General features: G+C 42.1%; 1 protein-coding gene across 2 annotated transcripts in view; it reads right to left on the bottom strand.

Annotated features, from left to right (window-relative positions):
• LOC124776330 overlaps window positions 1-13,341 on the bottom strand; it is a 319,804-nt gene that overhangs the window by 121,391 nt on the left and 185,072 nt on the right. The gene's annotated exons all lie outside the window — the stretch shown is intronic.

Raw genomic sequence — 13,341 nt, 5'->3', positions numbered from 1 at the left:
TTTAAACACTTCCACTGGCCACCAGACTACCCAGACATGAACATTATTGAGCATATCTGAAATGCCTTGCAACGTGCTGTTCAGAAGAGGTCTCCACCCCTTCGTACTCTTGCGGATTTATGGACAGCCGTGCCGGATTCATGGTGTCAGTTCCCTCCAGCACTATTTCAGACATTAGTCGCGTCCATGCCAAGTCGTGCTGCGGCACTGCTGCGTGCAGGTGGGGGCTCCACACAATATTAGGTAGGCGTGCCAGTTTCTTTGGCTCTTCAGTGTATACACAAAATGATAACCCTATGTTTGTACACGAGCGACTTCCTAGTCGCAATGGGCTACTCACGGTGGATGCCCGCATGACTTGCCAGTAAATATAGCATTGACATTACTGAGCAGTCGTGTAATTCTAAATTCTTGAGTAGACGGACGACTGCACATGTGCGGAAACGATCTCCACGAACTTCGTTTTCTTTCAGCTATATGTCGAGACGTTAGACGCTTGGTTGTGCTGCTGTTGGACTTAGAGAACTCGACTAGTTGGTCTTCAGCAATTGTCGGTAAATTTCCTTCAGTAAAATATTACTAAAGTGAAATCACGTATTTTTCAGAAATGGAACGGACAAAAAATGCCGTAGTAGCATTGATCGTTGTACATCATGCATAGCATAAAGAAAACAGAAATTTTTGAGAACATGTCTCTTGGAGAACAACGCTTTTTTTTTACTTAAGAATGATCAGTAACAATTGCAAGAGACTTCTTTTTTTATGAGCTTACCAGTTTCGGTCTGTTTTAGGCCATCTTTACCACCATGAAGGTAGACGGTGGCGATGAAAGGAGCTGGCGGTGCCTCCACGATCGCTAGCTGGCGGGTTTATATCGATAGCAGGTCGGTGATGATAATGTTCTGCATGATCAGTTTATGTATGAAACTGTGGTGAGTTTTTGTGAGTTACGGTTATTTCGTGAGAATTGCTCAGTTTTTCGATTTGTTGTTGTTCCTAGGGCTAATGTTAGTCTTGTTTGTTCTTTTTCTGCATTTGCTTTCACTATTCAATGGACCACTTCATTCATTTTCTGGTCGTCTTCTCCAGTAGGTATCCTTTCCGAATATGCCCAGTTTCTTTTCATTCTGTCTGATCTTATTTATCGTTCTTCATCTGTAAGTATACTTTTTTATTGCTTGTTGTTTGTTTATTTTTGGTTTAAATCTTATTTTTTATATTTTCGAGTTTCTTTAATTTTGTATTTTGCTTTGCAAAACGTCTCGGGGTAATTCTAGCCCTTTCATGTTCTCACTGATATCCTTTATCCATACCACTTGTTGTTTCAAGTTCCAAAGTTTCTGTATAATTTTTCTTGGTGATCTGGTTTCTGGTGTCCTCATAATGTGACCGAAAAAAAGAGATATTTTTTTCGTATTGTATATGGGATCGGCACCAGTTCACCGCACACCACTTCATTTGGCGAAATCTGCCACTACTCATCTTTTTTATATTTCTTATTTACACGTGTTACATTTAGGTTTTTGTGATTCCAAATTTTCTGGATGACTTTGAAAAGAGTTTCACATCCGCATGTCACCTCTGGCCGAAAATCCGTCTTATAATTTTTTAATTTAGATTGACATACTTTTTTATTGCTTGTAGTCCATGTTAATTTTTGAGCTTTTATCATTTTGTTCCTTCTTTTTTGCCACGCAGATTTTTTTTAAAGTTGTATGTTATGATTTCTCTTAGGTATTTAAAATGTATTACTATGCTTACTGTCCTGTTATTTACTGTTATGTGGTTGATTGCGAGAGGATCTACTTTCATTAACTCTGTAATTTCCAATGATATATGGAGTCCTATTTTCGCGCTATATTTTGTAGGCTTGCTACTTGATTTCTGGCTCCTAGAATGTTATTAGCAAGTAACATCAAGTCATCTGCGAATCCCAAGCGGAGGCCGGAGTGGCCGAGCGGTTCTAGGCGCTACAGTCTGGAACCGCGCCACCGCTACGGTCGCAGTTTCGAATCCTGCCTTGGACATGGATGTGTGTGATGTCCTTAGGTTAGTTAGGTTTAAGTAGTTCGAAGTCTAGGGGACTGATGACCTCAGAAGTTAAGTCCTTAGTGCTCAGAGCCATTTGAACCATTTTGAATCCCAAGCAATTCATTTGATCTTTCTCGATTCCAATTCTTATATTCATAGGATATTCCATGTACCCTCATCACGTACTCGAGTGCACAGTTGAAAAGTAATGGCGATAAATCATCTCCCTGTCTTAAGCCTGTTTAAGTCTAAATTACTCAGATATTTCTCCTCTGAACTTTATTTTGGATTTGGTGTTTCTTAGAGTTTAGATTATCTTTTTTATTAATTTGGGATGGAGACTGAAATTACTTTGTTCGCTATAACGCCCTGTGCAGGTTCAGAGCCGCTGAGTTAGCTGCATCACGGAGGTGTTCGCGCCTGGGCGCAGCCTCCCACCGTGAAAGCGCGTGGCTCGGTCCGCCGTGCACCCTTCCTCCTGGTACAGACCGTCCAGGTTCTGAGCAGCCGCACGGCAACAGCGCCTGGTGGCCGCCGCAGACGGCGCAGGTAGGTTAAGGACCCACTCGCCAAACCTGGCCGCCGCCGCCGCTGCTGCCCACACAGCAGGTGACACCTCGGGCGTATCGCCTTCTTTTGTCACTCTCTCATCTGGTCAGACGCCAACAGTAAAATACCAGGTGATCAAAAAGTCAGTATAAATTTGAAAACTTAATAAACCACGGAATAATGTAGATAGAGAGGTAAAAATTGACACAAATGCTTGGAATGACATGGGGTTTTATTAGAACAAAAAAAAAAAAAAACAAAGTTCACAAAATGTCCGACAGATCTCTTGCGCTCGTCGCTTGGTGATGATCGTGTGCTCAGCCGCCACTTTCGTCATGCTTGGCCTCCCAGGTCCCCAGACCTCAGTCCGTGCGATTATTGACTTTGGGGTTACCTGAAGTCGCAAATGTATAGTGATCGACCGATATCTCTAGGGTTGCAGAAAGACAACATCCGACGCCAATGCCTCACCATAGCTCCGGACATGCTTTACAGTGCTCTTCACAACATTATTCCTCGACTACAACTATTGTTGAGGTATGATGGTGGACATCTTGAGCATTTCCTGTAAAGAACATCATCTTTGCTTTGTCTTACTTTGTTATGCTAATTATTGCTATTCTGATCAGATGAAACGCCATCTCTCGGACATTTCTTGAACTTTTGTATTTTTTTGGTTCTAATAAAACCCCATGTCATTCCAAGCATGTGTGTCAATTTGTACCTCTCTATCTACATTATTCCGTGATTTATTCAGTTTTCAAATTTATACTGACTTTTTGATCACCCGGTTTAATAGAGGTTGTGTCACGTTTCTGGGGGTGGTTTTCGTGCGTGGGATGTGGTCCTCTTAGGGGGGGGAGGGGGGGGGGGGAGGACGTTAAAAATGAAAAAAAATCGATTTTTCAAAAATATGCCTATTTTGTAGCGCACATCTTCCTGAATAGTTCGATGTATAAAACAAGGAAGTTGGCTTGAAAATTAACGCCCAAAAAACTAAGGCATTAAATGAAGCAACAAGTTTACTGTTACGAGTCACCGTTTTATTTATTTCCGCGACGCGTTTCAAAGGTTTAAACCTCCATCATCGGGTTGAATAAATAAAATGGTGACTGCTAGCAGTAAACTTGTTGTTTCATTTAATGTCAATAACAGTCATGGTAAAGCCTAACATAAAATGTTCGCATTTAAAACTAAAGACATGCGGGCAAATGATAAAAGCACTGCAGAGCTTAAGCTTGGCAGCCAGGTAATTGAAAAGGTGGATCAGCTTTGCTACCTAGGAAGCATGATTACACCAGGTGGCGGTGCAACAGAAGACATTAACAGCAGCGTCAACAAAGCAAGAGGAGCTTTTGCAACCCAACGCTGCATCTGGAGATCGAAGGAAATATCACTGAGGACCAAATTGCGGATATTTGAAAGTAATGTAAAATCTGTGCTCCTTTATGGATGTGAAACATGGAATGAGACAAAACAGTTAATCCACAAGCTGCAGACATTCAATAACAGATGCCTGAGGAACATCCTGGGGATGCGGTGGCCAAATGTCATCTCTAACGAAACTCTGTGGGAAAGAACAAACCAGAAGCCAATTGAGCTGCAAATCAGAAGCAAGAAGTGGAGATGGTTAGGACATACTCTTAGAAGACCAAATGGACATATTGCGAGAGAAGCACTTGACTGGATCCCGCAAGGACGACGGAGACGACGCAGGCCCAAAATGACATGGAGACGGTCAGTTGAAGCAGAAGGCCATCAGCAAGGAATAGGATGGGAAGAAATGAAGATACTAGCAGATGACAGAACAAGATGGCGATCGTTTGTTGCAGCCCTATGCTCCACATAAGGAGCTGAAAGGATTAATAATAATGTGTACCAATATGCAGCGCCATACCCCTTCGCACAGCATTCTTTTATCATACGTAAGTGTATCTCGCTCTGTAGAACTCCAATGTTAATATCTGCGCCAGAGATTGTCATACGTAAAACAAAGGACTATTGATATCGATACTTTCTCTGCTGCTATCGACGTTCATTCTTTTGATCGCCGATTTTGTTTGTTCTCTGTTTTGAAAGGCTTGCGGTGTGGTGTTATGAATTTCGAAACGATTTTCATTTGGCTGCTTTGTTTTGGGTTCGTTTGTGCCATATTAGCGCACGAGATACCTAGAATTCGTTGCTACAACCGTAAACAAAGTCACCATGTGAACTCGTTAGGGTTTCCGTTGTGACTGTGGTTACATTTTCTTATTAGTTTACCTCTACATGTTGCTCACTGAACAGTACGCGTTGACAAACTGCTTTTTGCATTAACTGTTTTTATTGCATTGTGACCGATTTTTTAGTTTCTTTGTATAGTGTGCGTCATATTGGAGCCGCTTGCTCTTTGTGTCTGAACACAAACTTTGCCTGGACAGAAATCGAGAACCAGTAAGTTTCTGTGGTCCTCAACAAGGACATCGAGATTACGGCGATTATGTCCCCATTCGAGTAAACAGTTGTGCACCACGTAGGCATTTACTGTTAAAAATTCCGAGAGAGAACGTTTCTAGAAGAGCAATGTGGCATATTAGTCCCTCCCATACAAGTCTCGCGGAATGACCGCGACGAGAAAATCGGAGAAAGTAGAGCCCATACGGAGATTTAGTCACAGTCCTACGTTCCATGCTGTATTGTCAACTGGAAAGTGGAGTGCTGGACGTTATCGTAATACACCGGTTTGAAGAGGAATGAGCATCTCTAAAACGGGAAATCACAGAAGTTGAACAGACAAATAGAGTTACAAGGAAGGTAGCTGCGAAGGAACCGTTCAGATCCAGAAGAAATACTTCAACTGACGGACGAAAGACGTAAGTACAAACGTGTTCGGGGAAAGACATAAAGACAGCAATACAGGTATAAGTCACTTAGGAATGAAATATGTAGCAGGTGCATGAAAGCCAAGGCGAAATGGCTGCCGGTAAAATGCGAGGGCGTCGGAAAATAATATTTCATCGGAAGGACTGATGCAGCGTATAGAAAAGTCAAAACAACATTCAGTGAAATTAAAAGCAATTTATTTCCACTGATAAACGCTGCGATAGCTGGGACGAGTACATTGAAGGCCTGTACGAGGGGAGGAACTGTGTGATGAAATAAAAGTAGAAATGGGAGTCGGCATGCGAGGGAATCCAGTATAAGTCAACTATTCATCATTTTATTTTTCAGCTCCTGTAGTAGTCTCGTTTGCAGTCAAAATTACTAGATTTCAGGTCCGTCTGTTACGCAAAAAGTTTATTTTTTTTTTATGTACAGGTAAACCCAAAATGTTTCGGCGGCTTTGTGCCATCGTCAGTGCCTTACTCTATATTCGGTTCTGTAGAACGCAAACATGTTTTATGTAATAATTATTCTAACGAAATAAGGCCTAGAACTGATTTTGTCTGTTATTATCTTAATTTTCTAAAAGCGTTTGACACAGGTTTGAATTTCTAAAGCATACGGGGAAGTGGCGACCAAACGACTATTGAAGTTAATTTGTAGAATCTAATCAAATGGCTCTGAGAACTATGGGACTTAACATCGGAGGTCATCAGTCCCCTAGAACTTAGAACTACTTAAACCCAACTAACCTAAGGACATCACACACATCCATGCCCGCGGCAGGATTCGAACCTGCGACCGTAGCGGTCGCGCGGTACCAGACTGAAGCGCCTAGAACCGCTCGGCCACACCGGCCGGCAGAATCTAAGAGTTTAGATACATATCATCAGACTTACGGAAAAATATCATCCACATAATTCCGAAGATAGCAATGATAGATAAGTGCGAGAACTGTCGTGCTATCAGCGTTGCATCTCATGCATCCTAGTTACTAACAAAAATAATATAAAGAAGATTTAGAAAAGGAAATCGGATAAAGGCACCGGAGAGGCAGTTCTGACGTTTGGGCTTGATAACGGAAACAAGACTTAAGAAAAATAAACAAGACACGTTCATAGGTTTTGTCGTCCTGGTAAAAGCGTTTCGACAGTGTACAGTAGTGCAAGACATTCCAAATTCTGAGAAAAGTAGAGGTAAAGACGGGTAATATACATTATGTACAAGAATCAAGAGGGAAGATAAGAATAGAATACCAAGAACGAAGTTCACGGACTGAAAAGTGTGTAAGGCTAGGATGTAGTCTTTCGCCCCTGCTATTAAATCAGTTCATCTGAGAAGCAATGGAAGGAATAAAAGAGAAGTCCTGATGTCGGACTAAATGTCAGGGGGAAAGTATACGATTGCTAATATTCGCGCCGGCCGGTGTGCCCGTGCTGTTCTCGGCGCTACAGTCTGGAGCCGAGCGACCGCTACGGTCGCAGGTTCGAATTCTGCCTCAGGCATGGTTGTGTGGTGTCCTTAGGTTAGTTAGGTTTAAGTAGTTCTAAGTTCTAGGCGACTGATGACCTCAGAAGTTAAGTCGCAAAGTGCTCAGAGCCAGAGCTAATATTCGCTGATGACGTTGCTGTCCTACTAAGTCAAAGGGAGGATGAGTATTTCAGTACATACCAAGTGGAATGAGCAGTCTTGTGAGCACAGAATATCGGTTAAGAGTAAACCGAAGAAAGTAACGAGAAGTTGTGGAAAAGAGATTAGCGATAAAGTCAAAGTCAAAGTCAAAGTCCAAATTTGGGGACCAAGATGTAGATGCAGTGAAGGAATTCTATTACATTGGAAGCAAAATAACACATGACGGAGGAATCAACGAGGACTTTGTATCAAGTAAAGAACTTAATTTGTCGAAGAAATTTCTGGTAAAGTACATTTAGAGAAAACGAAGCGTTTGAGATGTGAGTGCTGCAGGAAGATGTTTAAAATTAGGTGGACTGATGAGACAGGGAATGAGGAAGTTCTCCGCAGAATCAGTGAGTATATGGAATAAACACTAACAAGAAGAAGGAACAGGATCGTAAAGCATTTGTTAACCCTTTGAGTACCATCGAGACGTATGTGTCTCACTACAGGTTATCAGAATTCTTATAATTACAGACAGCAGCTGTAGGTTGTGCTGTCTTGAAGTTTCATTGTTAACCTTCGTCTTCGTATTGATACATCGAATTAGTACGCACCAGCAGATAGAAAACGCAACTGCCAGATTCGCAACGCGGGCTGCTTCGCAGACACCATGGGTTCAACGGCTTCCACCCATCAATTGCATCAATTGACGCTTGCCACATCACAAACAAAGCTTGCGTTGTCCACTGACGTGTATCTGTTTACAGTATGTCTTGTAGTTTTTGCAAACTTGTCTTCTGAAACCTGGAGGTACTTACGAATAATCCTGTGTGCCCCCCCCCCCCCCCCCCCCCCCAAATCGCCCCTAACCCACTTGGAAAAAGAAACGACAGGAAAATTTTTTTTCATATTGTTACTTCTGACCAATACATTAATTAAAATAACCATACATTAATGATTTTGAAATAATAATGTCGTGTGACTAGGGCCTCCCGTCGGGTAGACCGTTCGCCGGGTGCAAGCCTTTCGATTTGACGCCACTTTGGCGACTTGCGTGTCGATGGGGATGAAATGATGATGATTAGTACAACACAACAGCCAGTCCCTGAGCGGAGAAAATCTCCGACTCAGCAGGGAATCGAACCCGGGCCCTTAGGATTGACATTCTGTCGCGCTGACCACTCAGCTACTGGGGGCGGACATTTTGAAATAAAATTGGTAGTCAGCATTGTTAAGTAGTTACATAGATGAAAACATTATTGTAAATGTAATAATATGAATGCGATATAAGTTTTTTATGAAGTAAGCAAGCAGAATGAAACAGTGTAAATACACAACAGAAACAGATCTCGCATATTACGCAATTATACAAAATTAATGTGTCTACTACTTAAAAAAGTTGTAGAGTTATTCTACAAAAATGTTTTTACGAGATTAATAATAGGTTAGTGATGTCTTGTTATTTCTCCTACAGTTATGTAGGATCAGATTACATTGAGGCAAGATATTATTCCGAATCTATGCATAATTTGTTTACTAACTAATTTAATTGCATTAGTTGTTATGTAACCTAACAAAACCTAGCGAGGTGGCGCAGTAGTTAGCACATCGGACTCGCATTGGGGAGGGTGACGGTTCAATCCCGCGTCCGGCCATCCTGCTTTTCCGTGATTTCCCTAAATCGCTCCAGGCAAATGCCGGGATGGTTCCTTTGAAAGGGTACGGACAACTTCCTTCTCTGTCCGATGAGACCGATGACCTCGCTGTTTGGTCTCTTCCCCCAAACAACCCAACCCAACCCTAACCTAACAAACGCTGGACTTGGGATGTTCAATTCCAATTCCACTTGCCCAGGTGATGTGGGTGAAGATATACCCACATTTACTCTTTCCTGTCTCCTTTTATTCTCTGCTTAAATTATACCATAAATTTATAATTTCCTACTTCCAAATTCCTGTATTTTTCTTTAAGAAATCTTTCATTTACTTACAGCAGTTATATGCTGTAAGTCAATGAAAGATAACACCAAAGTGCAGACAGAAGAACTCCATGCAGTCCCACCCCCACGTGGTGCTGCATGAGCAACAGTGCCTCAAGTGCGTAGCACAATTTTGCTGCGCAGTAGTAGCCTTGGGTACTGGCTAAGAGATGTGTGTGGAGCACTAATGCCTGTATAAATAATAAGATGTCAGGCCCTAATAGTTGTAATGCAGCTCGAAAAAAGAACAAAAAAATCAGTCAGAAGGTTAAGGCATAAGGCACTAGCCTCCATTGTGCGTAGAGGGAGCAGTAGGGCATAAAAACTGTAGGGAAGGGCAGAGATTGGACTACATCCAAAAAATAATTGAGACGCAAACGCAAGAGATACTCTGAAATGAAGAGGCTGGCCCATGACAGGAATTTTTTTCAGATATTTTCGGTAATCTAGTGGCAAGCTGCACTGTTTTCCCGGTTCTTATTCCTCCTCGATGCTTAATTAGCACGTAAAGCTATTGGGCGTTCGCAAGCAGTTTCTCAGCCGTTACACAGACGCGCGCTGACCAGCTGTTCATTAGAAGGGAGCACCAACTCTGCAGCAACGACGGCCAACAAGTGGCGCCGACCACTCGCACGAAATGACGTACGCTACTCAGGCTTGCGATCTGGGCGCGATTTAAGAGAACCGGTTTCGGCGTCCTGCCGGAAGTCGCACGGCCTTTCTTTGTGCCTCTGGCGAGCCCGCCATTAGTACCACCTGATACCGGCTCTCTCATGACACACTGACGTCTTGGCAAGGGTCACATTGTGTGCTCAACACTTGCATTGTTAACCTGATCGACCCTTGTCATAACGTTTCTCTTTATCCATCAAAGTCCCGTAAGCTACTTTTATATTTGTTTTTGTTTTTTTGTTTTTGGGTCATGAGTCTTCTGACTGGTTTGATGCGGCCCGCCACGAATTCCTCTCCTGTGTCACTCTCTTCATCTCAGAGTAGCACTTACAACCTACGTCCTCAACTATTAGCGCGATGTATTCCAATATCTGTCTTCCTCTACAGTTTTTGCCTTCTACAGCTCCCTCTAGTACCAAGGAAGTCATTCCCTCATGTCTTAACAGATGTCCTATCATCCTGTGCCTTCTCCTTACCAGTGTTTTCCAAATATTCCTTTCCTCTCCGATTCTGCGCAGAACCTGCTCATTCTTTACCTTGTCAGTCCATCTAATTTTCAACATTCGTCTGCAGCACCACATCTCAAATGCTTCAGTTCTCTTCTCTTGCGATTTTCCCACAGTCCATGTTTCACTACCGTACAATGCTGTGCTCCAAACATACATTATCAGAAATTTCTTCCTCAAATTAAGGCCTATGTTTGGTACTACTAGGCTTCGCTTGGCCAGGAATGCCCTTTTTTGCCAGTGCTAGTCTGTTTTTGATGTCCTCCTTGCTCTATCCGTCATTGGTTATTTTGCTGCCTAGATAACAAAATTCCTTAACGTCATGTTCTTTGTGACCATCAATGGCGATGTTAAGTTTCTCGCTGTTCTCATTTCTGCTACTTCTCATTACTTTCATCTTTCTTCGATTTACTCTCTGTGAACATTCTATACCCATTAGACTATTCATTGCACTCAGCAGATCATGAAATTCTTCACTTTCACTCAGGATAGCAATGTCATCAGCGAATCGTTTAATCGATATCCTTTCACCTTAAATTCTCATTCCAGTCCTGAACCTTTCTTTCATTTTCATCATTGCTTCTTCGATGTGCAGACTGAACAGTAAGAGTTCTACACCCTTTCTAATCCGAGCACGTCGTTCTTGGTCGCCCACTCTTATTATTCTCTCTTGGCTCTTGTACATATTGTATATTACCCGTCCCATCCTCTAGCTTACTCCTATTTTTCTCAGAATTTCGAACATGTTGCACCATTTTACATTGTCGAACGCTTTTCCGAGTTCACAAATCCTATGAACATGTCTTGATTTTTCTTTAGTCTTGCTTCCATTATTAGTCGCAACGGCAGAAATGCATCTCTGGTGCGCTTGCCTGTCTTAAAGCCAAACTGAACGTCATCTACGAGTAACACATCGTCAATTTTCTTTATTGTATATTATTCTTGCCAACAACTTGGATGCATGAGCCGTTAAGCTGGGTCCGCAGCTCGTGGTCGTGCGGTAGCGTTCTCGCTTCCCACGCACGGGTTCCCGGGTTCGATTTCCGGCGGGGTCAGGGATTTTCTCTGTCTCGTGATGACTGGGTGTTGTGTGCTGTCCTTAGGTTAGTTAGGTTTAGGTAGTTCTAGGGGACTGATGACCATAGATGTTAAGTCCCATAGTGCTCAGAACCATTTTGTTAAGCTGATTGCACGATAATTCTCGCAGTTGTCAGCTCTTGCAGTCTTCGGCATTGTGTCCGACGATATTTGTCCGAAAGTCAGATGGTATGTCGCCAGACTCATACATTCTACACACCAACCAGTTCCCCAATGACTTTAGAAATTCTGACGGAATGTTATCTATCACTTCTGCTTTATTTGTTCTTAAGTCCTGCAAAGCTCTCTTAAATTCTGATTCTAATACTGGCTCCCCTATCTCCTCTAAATCGACTCCTGTTTTTTTCTTCAATCACATCAGACAAGTCTTCCCCTTCGTAGAGGTCTTCAATGTACTCTTTCCGCTCTTTCCTACCCGCTCTCTCCTCTACATTTAAGCTACCTGTTCAAATGGCTCTGAGCACTATGGGACTTAACATCTATGGTCATCAGTCCCCTAGAACTTAGAACTACTTAAACCTAACTAACCTAAGGACATCACACAACACCCAGCCATCACGAGGCAGAGAAAATCCCTGACCCCGCCGGGAATCGAACCCGGGAACCCGGGCGTGGGAAGCGAGAACGCTACCGCACGACCACGAGATGCGGGCTAAGCTACCTGTAATATTCCGCAAATTGCCAACGCGGACGTGTGTTACTGATACACTAACAGTGCTGCCAACTCGCAAAAAGGAAGGAGATCAGCATTTAGCGTCATGTCAACGTAGACGTCATAATGTAGATGTAGATGTAAGGAGATAGTTGCAGAAATTTTACGAGAAACGTGAAGGTTTGAGATTTTTCTCTAACCAAATTACGAAACGGCTCTGCACGATGTCCCGTAGTTTATTTGTAAACGTAACTAGGCAATTTTCGATTCAAAACTACCCAAAAAAGCGATACATACTGCCGAAAGTAAATACGTTACACAGTGTCGTCTGCTTTAGCCCGAATATGGCGGCCCCATAGGGAACATTGGTGTCCAGGCCATGGAGGTAAAAATAAGAGAAGTTGTCATGACGTCACAAACTTGCTGCCGACCCGAGTGAAGACCTGCCATGTTAGCTACCCCAAAACATTCGCTTCTGGTGTTGTGATTCCGTGTAGTCGTGAAGTGTTTTTGGATTAAAAAAAATGCCGGCTTGCCTCGCTTACAGGTGTATTAATCGTTCTGATTGTAGTCTAAAGTTTATAAACAAATCACATTTCATTCGTAAGTGGACTTATTTAAGCGCTATTTTCTTATACATACTTGAAATTTTGATGCACTGTTAAGTTTTACAGTAAAGTTTTATTTGTGTGATTTTACTTTAGATTGCCTATCAGTCCAACGCGAAGAGCTCTCTGGAGGTGAGCAATACACTTGGTTTTCATAGTTTGGTTATTCCCTAGTAACTGAAAACTCCTGGCAAGAAATATCCTGGAAATGGGGACTAATGTTGTAAAATGCAATAATTTAATATAAAAGTAATGTAATTACATGTAGTTAATTAAATCTTCAGTAAAATGTGTGGAACATCTGTTACAGTGGTTAAATTAGAAGTACTTAAAGGGTTACATATTTGTTAAAGCAAAGTTCCGTATACAAGTCCAGGCTATTTAGATCATTACATAAATCACTGTGTTGTCGTGTTACCCTGTAAATTGCTATTATTTGCCACACTGAATGTCGCTTGGTAGGTGCAATTTAAAAACAAAGCAGATGTGTAAACTACAATGGGTCTGACAATCTTAAATTCACTTCTTTTCCTTCGTAATTTAAAGAATCTTTCACTTTGTTGACGTGACAGCTGGCTTGTTTATATCATCCCTGCATACATCTATGGGACGCCAAAGGAAATAAGGTACGTTTCTTGCAAACTTGAACATTTAAAATTTGCATTTGATTTGAAAATGCAAGGAATACAAATCGGCGCCTCTAAACTATCAATCATTGTTTTTGGAGTTCCGGCCTTATCAATTATCGACACAAACACAATGAAAGCG

This window comes from Schistocerca piceifrons, chromosome 2 (genome assembly GCF_021461385.2).
Source record: "Schistocerca piceifrons isolate TAMUIC-IGC-003096 chromosome 2, iqSchPice1.1, whole genome shotgun sequence".
NCBI classification, from domain to species: Eukaryota; Metazoa; Arthropoda; class Insecta; order Orthoptera; family Acrididae; genus Schistocerca; species Schistocerca piceifrons.
Note: the sequence above shows the minus strand (reverse complement) of the source record. Positions and strands in the feature narration are given on the sequence as shown.